General features: G+C 42.8%; 1 long non-coding RNA gene across 1 annotated transcript in view; it reads right to left on the reverse strand.

Moving 5' to 3' along the window:
- Window positions 1-504: 504 nt before the first annotated feature.
- The window catches only part of LOC108645742, a 96860-nt gene continuing 83850 nt past the window's right edge, over window positions 505-13514 (reverse strand). Inside the window, exon 3 of the long non-coding RNA XR_001923977.2 lies at window positions 505-753. This is a non-coding gene — a long non-coding RNA (uncharacterized LOC108645742). The remainder of the gene's footprint in view (window positions 754-13514) is intronic.

The raw sequence follows: 13514 nt of genomic DNA on the forward strand, positions 1-13514 counted from the left end.
ATCGTTTGAATTACAAAAAAAAAACCTCTCGAATTCACAACCCAGAACATTAATAAATAAGCCCAAGGGCGTGACGCGTTCCTAGCACCTATCGTAGGAGCCCAGGACCATAAACCATTTTCATATAAATATACTTGTTTAGCAGTATGTGCCATTGGGTAATCCTAAATAGGAAACTGCCATTTTATGTACTAAGGGCCGCCCCCTGGGATCATAGGAGTCACAGTGCACACAAACAAGCCAAGGCACACATACATGCTAGGCCCCATCAGCCAATGAATGGGCAGAGTTCTGCCTTTTGCTCCCACACTACTTCCTGTTACAGTTAGAGCTGCATCACTTCCTGTCAGCTGATCTCTGAGGGAGCACACAGCCCATCACTAAATGGCGGCTCAAGGGAAAGGATGTAAAAGGGCAATATTTACTGATATATTCCAGTTTAATAGGTCACTTAACATAATATAAACTGTCTGTTGGTTACGTATTCATTCTGGGGGTGTAGTTTCCCTTTAATGCTGCTCCCCAAAAAGACAAAACCAAATCAGACCCCCCCTTTATTTGATACCATATATTTCTGGGAGTTATTACACATCGCCTGATCAATTCTGTTTTTCTTTTTGAATTTCAAAAGACAAATGGAACCTGGTGAGTTCCTCCAATCACCGAGCCAATAAGAGAAGGAGAGAAGGTTCCTTACCTTGCCTTCAGATCCGAGAGAGGAGCGGGGCCAATTCCTAGCACTGGCTCTTCACGCTGGAGGCGAGAGAGGATGTTTGCATTTAGTGAGTGTACAGAGAGTTTTCATAACAAGTGAGAGATGGGCTGAGGGTTTGGGTGTGGAGATGGAGGCTATGTATACATATCAACATATATTAATCTGGCAGCCACAATGCAAACAAAGCACAGAACAGGCAGCCGTACAGGTGACACCAACACAAAATAAGCTCTCGGAATGGAAGGATTTTGCATGTAGCAACTAGAATAAGCCCTGCTCCCTCCCCCCTTTTCCAGAAAATAACACATTATAGGGTTCATGCTGTTAATTAACAAGTGGCCCACCAGTTTCTGGAGATGTTTCTCTTTCTTCTATTATTCTCCCTTCCATACCCTCACCTCTCTGCTCTTCTTTCTGCCAGTGTTCTCTGATATCCCCCCATTTCTCTACTCACTTCTTTTAGCATTCTTTCTTCTAGTCCCTAATCTCTCTACTCATTGTTTCTTTTTTTATTCTCACTTCTATCTCCCCATCCCTCTACTCATGTTGTTTCTTCTAATACTCTCTCTTCTATCTCCCCCATAACCCTACTCATGTTGTTTCTTCTTTTATTCTCACTTATATCTCCCATCCATCTACTCATGTTGTTTCTTCTAATACTCTCTCTTCTATCTCCCCCATAACCCTACTCATGTTGTTTCTTCTTTTATTCTCACTTATATCTCCTATCCATCTACTCATGTTGTTTCTTCTAATACTCTCTCTTCTATCTCCCCCATAACCCTACTCATGTTGTTTCTTCTTTTATTCTCACTTATATCTCCCATCCATCTACTCATGTTGTTTCTTCTAATACTCTCTCTTCTATCTCCCCCATAACCCTACTCATGTTGTTTCTTCTTTTATTCTCACTTATATCTCCTATCCATCTACTCATGTTGTTTCTTCTAATACTCTCTCTTCTATCTCCCCATCCCTCTTTTCATCTTATTTCTTCTTTTATTCTCACTTCTATCTCCACATCCATCTACTCATCTTGTTTCTTCTTTTGTTCTCACTCCTATCTCCCCATCCCTCTACTCATGTTGTTTCTTCTAATACTCTCTCTTCTATCTCCCATCCCTCTACTCATGTTGTTTCTTCTAATACTCTCTCTTCTATCTCCCCATAACCCTACTCATGTTGTTTCTTCTTTTATTCTCACTTCAATCTCCCCATCCCTATACTCATGTTGTTTCTTCCATTATTCTCTCTGTTCTATCTCCCAATCTCTCCAGTCACCTTCTTTATTGTTCTCTCTTCTATCCCATAATATATCTGCTTATCTTCTTTATGCTATTATTCTCTCTTCTATCCTTCATAATATTCTTTATTCTATTTTTTTTTGTACAACCTCTGATTAATCCTTTATTTTCTTTTTTCTGTCTCTAATTTTCTTTTCTCCTTCCCTACATGACCCTGCACTCTCAGATACCAAAGGGCAATTGCCATGGAACATCCAAAAAAGCCAGTCAGTTAGGTTAAAGGTAAACGCCACCAAAAACTATTTTTGTGTAATGAAAGAAACTGTCCTTCTAAGCCACTTCACTGAAAATTTTCAGTGGTTATTTGTAACTGCAATTTCTGTTGAAACAATGTAAGAAAATTCAATTCTCCTCCAACTCTGTTACTGAACGTACTTCTTTGAGACTGTTTCATAATTCAGAACCAGCAGAGCTGAGAATATAAAAAGCCAGACAGGCTGATGTTAGTTTGAGAGAGGAAGGCCTTGAAACCTTTCTGCTGCTGCCCAACAGATAGAAGGACGTTGAGGAATGGGCGCCAAACGTATGTAATAAAGGTATATTAGAATTACATTTATTTTCCTTAATAAAAACAGACTGTAGAAACATTCATAAATGGCAGAGTTGCCCAGTTTCATTTACTGGAAAGTTCTACAATATATTGACAGAGATTTATCTGATGTATCGGGCAAATCGTTCGTTTCACTGGGAAACGGTGCAACTACTTCAAGATGCTTCAAAGACGTTCAGGTTATACTTGAAAACAAGTGATAATCTTTCAGTCAACACAATGTAAGCAAATCCAGCAGCATATGGCTATCCCGAAGGCGCCTCTCACACCGGAATACTAGATATTTTTCCTGCTACAATGAGAGGTGATGTAGCTGTATAAATTAGATCTTGAGGAAGGTTTAACTCCTGATGGACCTCTAAGCACTGACTAATGGAAGAGCAAACCTGGCACGAAGTCTCTTCTGAATCTAACAATGAATATTATACATAAAACACAATACACAGAGGTGATAGAATTGCCCGGAACCTAAATTATTATTATCATGAATATTTCTATGGATTTCCAAGACTACAACTGGCACGCAAGAGCTCGTTTTGGAAAAAGTTGCACGGGTACCTAAATAGGTTTCCCCAATACCAAAGCTAATCAGTTTCCTGAAAGTCTTGGGGGAAACTAATAGCAAAGTTCCAAAGATGGAGAGCTGTACAGCAGCAGTGAAGCAGGACCTCACGCATTTTGAGGAAAGAGATAGCAGACCTGAACTGTAGTATATTTTGAGTGTTTGAGATACAACATGGGGGCTCTTTTTGTAAAGGTATAAATGGGAGTCAAGAGCAATAGCTCATCTGTGTCGTGTTCTTTCTAAAATGCGGTGCAAATTTGCTTGCATAGATTCTGAGAACAGAGAGTTTGGCTGTAGGGCAAGTGATGTGCCTTGCTGGTCACAAATGCTAGCCAGGCCTGCAGCTAGCACGGGCACCCTTCTCATGGTCCAAACTCTCTTACATCTTGGCCAGTTCTTTATCCATTCGGTTGTATGGCCTCCTCACCCTTTCTTCTGGCCTACTCTGCCTCACCGTTTCCCATCCTACCTCCTGCACTATCTTCTCAACTCACCTTCTCACTTCATACCACAGTCTCCTCACCTTCTCTAATCCCCTTCTTCCTCTTCTCCTACCTTCTTCATTTTCTCCCACCCCACTCTTTCCCCTGTTTCACCCACCACAGACCTTTAACCCTTCACCTTACTACCTGAACATATTTCAACCACAATCTTTCCATTTTTTTAACTTCACATTCAGTGCGCCTGTGTTGTTTCATGCAAGGTGGGTATTGACTGAGAATGAAACCAGAGGTACAGGGAATGGGGCTGGAGGAAATAGAATGAATTCCGTTCCCGAGGGATTCAGTTTCAGGTGGTTCTGTGGCATCCAGGAGGTGATAGCAGAAAGGCAGTCAGTGACTTGGGAAAGGATAGAAGGAGAAAGGTCAGGAGTAAGCAAGTAGATTTGGGTGTCTTTGTCATAAAGGTGGCCCTGAAGTCCCCATGATTAAATAAGATTTCCTAGAGAAGGGAGAACAGCAGGGTTCTAGGAGAGATCTTCGAGGAACTCCCAACAGAGAGTGTGAGAGAGAGAGAATGAGGTGGAGTTAGAGTTGGAGGAGCATCATGAATGCCATCTAGAAGAGAGTATGGACTTTGCAAGGAGAAGATCATGTGTTACTTTGGTGAGTGCAGGTTCTTTTGAGTATGTTGTGTTTGTGTGCCAATTAGCAGGGGGTCAAGAATGACGTTTTGAGTGAGATGTTGGACCAGGTGGTTGTAAACAACTCTTTCCAACGGTTTGGATGCTAACAGATGTAGGTTTATAAAGAATCATGAATATCTCCCATTTTCTTTCAGCCCTATCTCTTCCTTATAGGTGAGGAACATGGGGCTTCTTGCTTTATACAGAACCATGGTTATCTCCCATTTTCCCAGCCCTGTCCCTTTCTTATAGGTGAGGAACATGGGGCTCCTTGGTTTATCCAGAACCATGGTTCTCTCCCATTCTACCAGCACAGTCTCTTACTTATAGGCGAGGAACATGGGGCTTCTTGGTTTATCCAGAACAATGGTTCTCTCCCATTCTACCAGCCCTGTCTCTTCCTTATAGGTGAGGAACATGGGGCTTCTTGGTTTATAAAGAATCAAGGTTATCTCCCATTCTACCAGCGATGTCTCTTCCTTATAGGTGAGGAACATGGGGCTTCTTGGTTTATAAAGAATCAAGGTTATCTCCCATTCTACCAGCCCTGTCTCTTCCTTATAGGTGAGGAACATGGGGCTCCTTGGTTTATACAGAACCATGGTTCTCTCCCATTCTACCAGCAAAGACTCTTACTTATAGGCGAGGAACATGGGGCTTCTTGGTTTATCCAGAACCATGGTTCTCTCCCATTCTACCAGCCCTGTCTCTTCCTTATAGGTGAGGAACATGGGGCTCCTTGGTTTATACAGAACCATGGTTCTCTCCCATTCTACCAGCAAAGTCTCTTACTTATAGGCGAGGAACATGGGGCTTCTTGGTTTATCCAGAACCATGGTTCTCTCCCATTCTACCAGCCCTGTCTCTTCCTTATAGGTGAGGGACATGGGGCTTCTTGGTTTATACAGGATCATGGTTCTCTCCCATTCTACCAGCGATGTCTCTTCCTTATAGGTGAGGAACATGGGCTTCTTAGTTTATAAAGAATCAAGGTTATCTCCCATTCTTCCAGCCCTGTCTCTTCCTTATAGGTGAGGAACATAGGGCTTCTTGGTTTATACAGAACCATGGTTATCTCCCATTCTTCCAACCCCGTCTCTTCATTATAGGTGAGGAACATGGAGCTTCTTGGTTTATACAAAACCATGGTTCTCTCCCATTCTACCAGCCCTTTCTCTTCCTTATAGGTGAGGAATATGGGGCTTCTCGGTTTATACAGAATCATGGTTCTCTCCCATTCTACCAGCCCTGTCTCTTCCTTATAGGTGAGGAACATGGGCTTCTTGGGTGATAAAGAATCAAGGTTATCTCCCATTCTACCAGCCCTGTCTCTTCCTTATAGGTGAGGAACATGGGGCTTCTTGGTTTATACAGAACCATGGTTCTCTCCCATTCTAACAGCCCTGTCTCTTCCTTATAGGTGGGGAACATGGGGCTTCTTAGTTTATACAGAACCATGTTTATCTCCCATTCTACCAGACCTTCCTTATAGGTGAGGAACATGGGGCATCTTGGTTTCTACAGAACCATGGTTATCTCCCAGTCTACCAGCCCTTTCTCTTCCTTATAGGTGAGGGACATGGGGCTCCTTGGTTTCTACAGAACCATGGTTATCCCCCATTCTTCCAGCCCTGTCTCTTCCTTTTAGGTGAGGAACATGGGGCTTCTTGGTTTATACAGAACCATGGCTATCTCCCATTCCACCTTCCCTGTCTCTTCCTTATAGGAGAGAAACATGGGGCTTCTTGGTTTCTACAGAACCGTGGTTATCTCCCATTCCACCCTCCCTGTCTCTTCCTTATAGGTGAGGAATATGGGGCTTCTTGGTTTCTACAGAACCATGGTTATCTCCCATTCCACCCTCCCTGTCTCTTCCTTATAGGTGAGGAATATGGGGCTTCTTGGTTTCTACAGAACCATGGTTATCTCCCATTCCACCCTCCCTGTCTCTTCCTTATAGGTGAGGAATATGGGGCATCTTGGTTTCTACAGAACCATGGTTATCCCCCATTATTCCAGCCCTGTCTCTTCCTTATAGGTGAGGAACATGGGGCTTCTTGGTTTCTACAGAACCATGGTTATCTCCCATTCTACCAGCCCTGTCTCTTCGTTATAGGTGAGGAACATGGGGCTTCTTGGTTTCTACAGAACCATGGCTATCTCCCATTCTACCAGCCCTGTCTCTTCGTTATAGGTGAGGAACATGGGGCTTCTTGGTTTCTACAGAACCATGGTTATCTCTCCTCCCATTCTTCCAGCCCTGTCTCTTCCCAGAGTCCATTCTCTGCACTGCCAGAAGCGCTGTTATACTCCCTGGGAAGTCCAAAAACCCTGTGTATGACTGCCTCACTACTTTATCTGTACAGACCCCCCCAATGTCTGTAGCCCAGGGCAGTCACCCCTGCCTGCCCCCCCCCCAAGATAATTTCAGCCTACATTCACAACCAATTACCATTGCCTGTTGAACTTACTGTCATTCTTGGTCGGGGAACTGAGGTTCACTGTACGACACAATGGGCACAAAAAGAACCTGAACACAGGGGTGAAAGGGATTAATACAAAGAGCAGTGAAGTTTTTTTTTTTTTTTAATAACGCAAAACCGCAGGTTTCATCAGCCGAGGGAAACGGCAGGGGACGTCTAATTACTTTCAGTGGAGTTGTGCGCATGATGTCAGCATACATGAATTACAAAGTGATTTTAAAGGAAGAATAAGTTTGAAAAGGTTCTTAGAATCCATGCCGCTCGCTTCGCCTGTGTCCGTTTGTCCGGACTCATGATTATTCATCTTGCTGTCAAGTGTGTGCCAAGTTCTGGGTATTCAGCAAAAAAAAAAAATTTTTTTTTTTTTTTTTGAAAAGCAGCTCTTGGAATAAAAGAAAATAGACAATAGAAACCCTACAGTAGTTTGGGCAGAATTCCAGAGTGCAAATAAAAAAAAAGAAGAAAAAAAAAAAAAACTCTATCAATTTTACAGTTTCGGTTTAAAGGTGGAAATGGAGACAGAGTGTACATGGTGGATTTATATTGATCAGGTATGGGATCAGTTATCCGGAAACCTGTTATCCACATTACAGGGAGGCCATCTACCATAGACTGCATTATAAGCAAATAATTGTCATATTTAAAAATAATTCCCTTTTACTCTGTAATAATAAAACTGTACCTGTACTTGATCCCAACTAAGATATAATTACCCCTTATTGGGGGCAGAACAGCCCTATTGGGTTTATTTCATGGTTAAATGATTCCCTTTTCTCTGTAATAATAAAACAGTACCTGTACTTGATCCCAACTAAGATATAATTACCCCTTATTGGGGCAGAACAGCCCTATTGGGTTTATTTAATGGTTAAATGATTCCCTTTTCTCTGTAATAATAAAACAGTACCTGTACTTGATCCCAACTAAGATATAATTACCCCTTATTGGGGGCAGAACAGCCCTATTGGGTTTATTTAATGGTTAAATGATTCCCTTTTCTCTGTAATAATAAAACAGTACCTGTACTTGATCCCAACTAAGATATAATTACCCCTTATTGGGGCAGAACAGCCCTATTGGGTTTATTTAATGGTTAAATGATTCCCTTTTCTCTGTAATAATAAAACAGTACCTGTACTTGATCCCAACTAAGATATAATTACCCCTTATTGGGGGCAGAACAGCCCTATTGGGTTTATTTCATGGTTAAATGATTCCCTTTTCTCTGTAATAATAAAACAGTACCTGTAATTGTTGGGAACTTCATTATTTATCTTTAATAGTTTTTAAATTATTTGCCTTCTTCTTCTGACTCTTTGCAGCTTTCAAATGGGGGTCACTGACCCCGGCAGCCAAACCCTATTGCTCTGTGAGGCTCCAGTTTTACTGTTATTGTTACTTTTTATAACTCATCTTTCTATTCAGCCCCTCCCCTATTCATATATCAGTCACTCGCTAAAACCACTCCCTGGTTACTAAGGTAAACTGGACCATAGCAACCAAATAGCTTCTGAAATGCCAAACTGGAGAGCTGTTGAACAAAAAGTGAAATCATTAAAAAACTACCAATAATAAAAAATGAAGACCAATTGCAAATTGTCTCAGAATATTACTCTCTACATCATACTAAAAGCTAACTCAAAGGTGAACTCTAACTTTCAACCATTTGATAAATATAGTTGCTAAACACGTGGCATATACTGCAAAGTACAAGAGACAGAAGAGCTTACGATCGACAGTACAAGCAGTTATCTTGGGGCACAATAGGACAGGAGTGATGGTAATGTTAAGCCATACTCGCACCAATATAATCATACTAAATTATGTTCCGTATACATTTCGGAGCATGTGGGGGCTCAGATCTATGGTACCAAAGCGATTGGTTGTTTAGTCGGTCGGGCAGGTTAGAACATTCCGGTGGGATAAGGATAAAATCAGCGCATGTATCTGTGTATCTCCAATGCCCTCGGGAGCCCTACAATGGGAGTCGCTTTGGTACGATTGGTGCCTGTAACTATTTTATGTTCCGAACCTCCTCCCATTGGGTATTTATAGGGCTTTATCCGACAATTTCAGTTTTAGATCGCTGCATTTAAACCTATGACCGATATTCCAAAACGTTCATCGGGAGAAGGCTGGAATCTGAGTGTGTATGGGCGGCTCTAGTAAATCTGTGCCACCATTCCAAAAACAAAAAGGAATGAAAAGCCTGAGCATAAACAGAAGAGCATTAGAATAAATGGATTATTTAAAGTAATTGCACTTAAGAGCATTTTCCCCCATTTCCTTACTGTTATCTGGTGAAAGTGCGCAATGCTTGCTCCTCGCTAGGGATTCTGGGCACGGGGAGGGGACCCAGGCGCTGAGTGTTCTTTAGGGAATGTAGGGGGGAGTAAGTGCAGCCATAAACCAGCCAATTCCAACTCTTGGCCCGCAGGTAAAATGGTGGAATATTGGACATCCATAAGGCTGGACTGTGGGAGGGAAACGCCAGTGACCCAGTTCTGTAATTTTGGGTTCCAACTCTTGGCCCACAAACAAAATGGTGGAATATTGGACATCCATAAGGCTGGACTGTGGGAGGGAAACGCCAGTGACCCAGTTCTGTAATTTTGGGTTCCAACTCTTGGCCCACAAACAAAATAGTGGAATATTGGACATCCATAAGGCTGGACTGTGGGAGGGAAACGCCAGTGACCCAGTTCTGTAATTTTGGGTTCCAACTCTTGGCCCACAGGTAAAATGGTGGAATATTGGACATCCATAAGGCTGGACTGTGGGAGGGAAACGCCAGTGACCCAGTTCTGTAATTTTGGGTTCCAACTCTTGGCCCACAGGTAAAATGGTGGAATATTGGACATCCATAAGGCTGGACTGTGGGAGGGAAACGCCAGTGACCCAGTTCTGTAATTTTGGGTTCCAACTCTTGGCCCACAGACAAAATGGTGGAATATTGGACATCCATAAGGCTGGACTGTGGGAGGGAAACGCCAGTGACCCAGTTCTGTAATTTTGGGTTCCAACTCTTGGCCCACAGATAAAATGGTGGAATATTGGACATCCATAAGGCTGGACTGTGGGAAGGAAGCGCCAGTGACCCAGTTCTGTAACGGGACTGGTCCATTGCTCTTTTGTCTTTTATCAACCATATTTAGGTTTGAATTTTATTGCTATTCTGATCTTGGCCTTCCCCTATCCAACTTCCATTTTGATCTCCATGCAGTTGGCTAAAGCCGGCCATACACATTATCATTTTTCTTTCCCAAACGACCAATTTCAGTGCAATCTGACATCGGGCAGAAAATTGTTTGGGCAGGTTTGGAAAGTTTTGTCGTTAGCAATGAATTTTGCCCATTGTCCAATAGTTTGTAGGACCGAACGGGTCGTTTCCAAGCTTCAACCAGACGATATGGCTTGAAATGGTCATTGGACAAATTGGATCATTTCAGGATAAGTCTGGTCCTACGATAACTAAAAGATCTTAAAGCCCCACATTACCCACAATTCCATGTGGCAACAAAATACAAATACAAAATGAAGACTCGATGCAAGTCTACCACAGAAAACAAATTCCAGCAGAGTGGGATGAAAAAGTGGGGGGGGGTGAAATTATATATATTTATATAGGTAATCAGACAAGATCATCACTTCCTGCAGCTACTGCCATGGCAACCACTTCCTGCAGCTACTGCCATAGTAACCTGTATGTGGCAGAGTATCCAGGGGGTTGGGGAGCCCTAGAGCCACCTGGGTAACAGTGAGGTGGGAACTGGGGGGAACACTGAGGTAACTGGTCTTTCACAATCATAAAATAATTTGCCCCATTTTTCAGCAGCCTTTTTACCCGCAGGATAGGGCTGTGACATGGGGGCAAATGGAACATTCTGTGATGGATCAGAATTGTCCCTACTAGGTGGTAAAGTCCTGATTCGTGGAGATAAAAGGGTGGGGTAACTGAACATAATGGAGTAGGACCATGGTATTTTCAATTTTCTAATGAAAACTGCTACAGGTATGGGACCTGTTATCCAGAATGCTCAGACCTGGGGTTTCCAGGATAAGGGATCTTCCTGTAATTTGGATCTCCATGTAAAGAATTGAGCCCAGGGCGCCCTGCTCACTAGAAATACAAAACGAATAACACTGACTAAACGTGAATAATTCCAGTTAGGGTTGAGTTCCTGTCCTATTCTGTAAAACAACAAGGCACAGCTGCCATCTTACCCTTAGCAACTAACAGTGCCCCCAGTGGCCAGGGTATCTAAGAAGGACCAACAGGCCTGCAAAGTGAGCTTTACTCAACAAAAAATGTATTTTATCCTTTACTGGTCAATGAAGTCCTCTGTACCCCAACAATCTGCCCTATAATGAGCCATTGGTTCCCTGTGATTTACTTCTTTACATATCATTTATTACATTAAAGCTTTGTATTGTTTTTCTGCACTAAACCTCAAAGAACACTGTATATTTGTGTGAACCCCCCCCCCCCCCATCACTTCTTGTAAGGTGCAATGAATTAGTGGGAAAGTGCCGTACAGGGTGCTAGAGCCGCACTAGAACAAGCAGTCATAGTTATACACGACACATTTAAACATAAATGCACCCTGATTTCGGAATATATGGTCCTGGTCATCTTCTCTTCTTTCTACTGTACTAAAGGGAAGGGACCGGCTATTAGCACAGCTCACCGCAACTGTCGCCCCAGCCCTGACACTTTAATGTGGCCAGGCAGAGCCATCCTTAACAGCCATGAACTAAAATCACAATTTATAAAACATTTTACTGGATGGATACTGAAGTTTGGGCCTCCATTATGGCATGGGAGTCACCTGTACTACGTTCCGACAGGGGTTTGTAAGACTAATTCCTAGATCAGGCAGACATATGCTACTAATATATAGTAAAGGTATCAGACCCCTTATCCAGAAACCCATTATCTGGAAAGTTCTGAATTACAAAAAGGCCATCTCCCATAAATTCCATTTTAAACAAATAATTCACATTTTTAAAAATAATTCCCTTTTCTCTGTAATAATAAAACAGTACCTGTACTTGATCCCAACTAAGATATAATTACCCCTTATTGGGGCAGAACAGCCCTATTGGGTTTATTTCATGGTTAAATGATTCCCTTTTCTCTGTAATAATAAAACAGTACCTGTACTTGATCCCAACTAAGATATAATTACCCCTTATTGGGGCAGAACAGCCCTATTGGGTTTATTTCATGGTTAAATGATTCCCTTTTCTCTGTAATAATAAAACAGTACCTGTACTTGATCCCAACTAAGATATAATTACCCCTTATTGGGGCAGAACAGCCCTATTGGGTTTATTTCATGGTTAAATGATTCCCTTTTCTCTGTAATAATAAAACAGTACCTGTACTTGATCCCAACTAAGATATAATTACCCCTTATTGGGGGCAGAACAATCCTATTGGGTTTCATTTTTTTTAGTAGACTTAAGGTACGAGATCTGAATTACGGAAAGACCCCTTATCCGGAAAACCCCAGGTCCCAAGCATTCTGGATAATGGGTCCCATACCTGTATATCTGCCCCTGCTATAGGGGGCACACTGTAAGGATTAAGAGAACCCTAGACTATAGGTAGATACAATCAAGCCCAATATCTCATTGCAGATTGGCAGTGGGAAGAATAAGCCATGGAGCCCACAGAGCACTAACCCCCCGGCTCATACACGGCGAGTGGAAATAACACTCACCAAACGGCTCCAAACCTGCTCAGAAGAGAAGGAGGAATGCGGTTTTGGTCGTTACTATGGATCTCCGGGGAGCCCTACAAACCATTTTATCCTTTTACAGCGGTTAATAATGAACAGCACAGGCAATAAACACCGGTTTAGGAACCAATTTCGCTGCATCCCTAAAACCCCAGCATTCTGCAGCCTGAACCTGGGAATTCTAATCAAACGGAAATTATACAAAAATCCCCCACCCTTTTTGCTTTTCTATAGTTCACTATTTGCATAATTTTGCTTAAATTAAAAGTTTAAATATATTCAGGTCTAGTGGAACCGCATTAACCCAGTCGTATCCTATTGTCAGAGAGGGCCAATAGGGGCCGGGAATGGGGTTTAGGGAATGGGGTTTAGGGAATGGGGTTTAGGGAATGGGGTTTAGGGAATGGGACTTAGGGAATGGGACTTAGGGAATGGGGTTTAGGGAATGGGGTTTAGGGAATGGGGTTTAGGGAATGGGACTTAGGGAATGGGGTTTAGGGAATGGGGTTTAGGGAATGGGACTTAGGGAATGGGACTTAGGGAATGGGACTTAGGGAATGGGGTTTAGGGAATGGGGTTTAGGGAATGGGACTTAGGGAATGGGGTTTAGGGAATGGGGTTTAGGGAATGGGGTTTAGGGAATGGGGTTTAGGGAATGGGACTTAGGGAATGGGGGTTTAGGGAATGGGGTTTAGGGAATGGGACTTAGGGAATGGGGTTTAGGGAATGGGGTTTAGGGAATGGGGTTTAGGGAATGGGGGTTTAGGGAATGGGGGTTTAGGGAATGGGGTTTAGGGAATGGGACTTAGGGAATGGGGTTTAGGGAATGGGGGTTTAGGGAATGGGGTTTAGGGAATGGGACTTAGGGAATGGGGTTTAGGGAATGGGGGTTTAGGGAATGGGGTTTAGGGAATGGGGGTTTAGGGAATGGGGTTTAGGGAATGGGACTTAGGGAATGGGGTTTAGGGAATGGGGGTTTAGGGGATGGGGTTTAGGGGGGGGCGTATACAGTGCAAGGAATTCCGAT

This window comes from Xenopus tropicalis, chromosome 2, assembly GCF_000004195.4.
Source record: "Xenopus tropicalis strain Nigerian chromosome 2, UCB_Xtro_10.0, whole genome shotgun sequence".
In the NCBI taxonomy this organism is placed as follows: Eukaryota; Metazoa; Chordata; class Amphibia; order Anura; family Pipidae; genus Xenopus; species Xenopus tropicalis.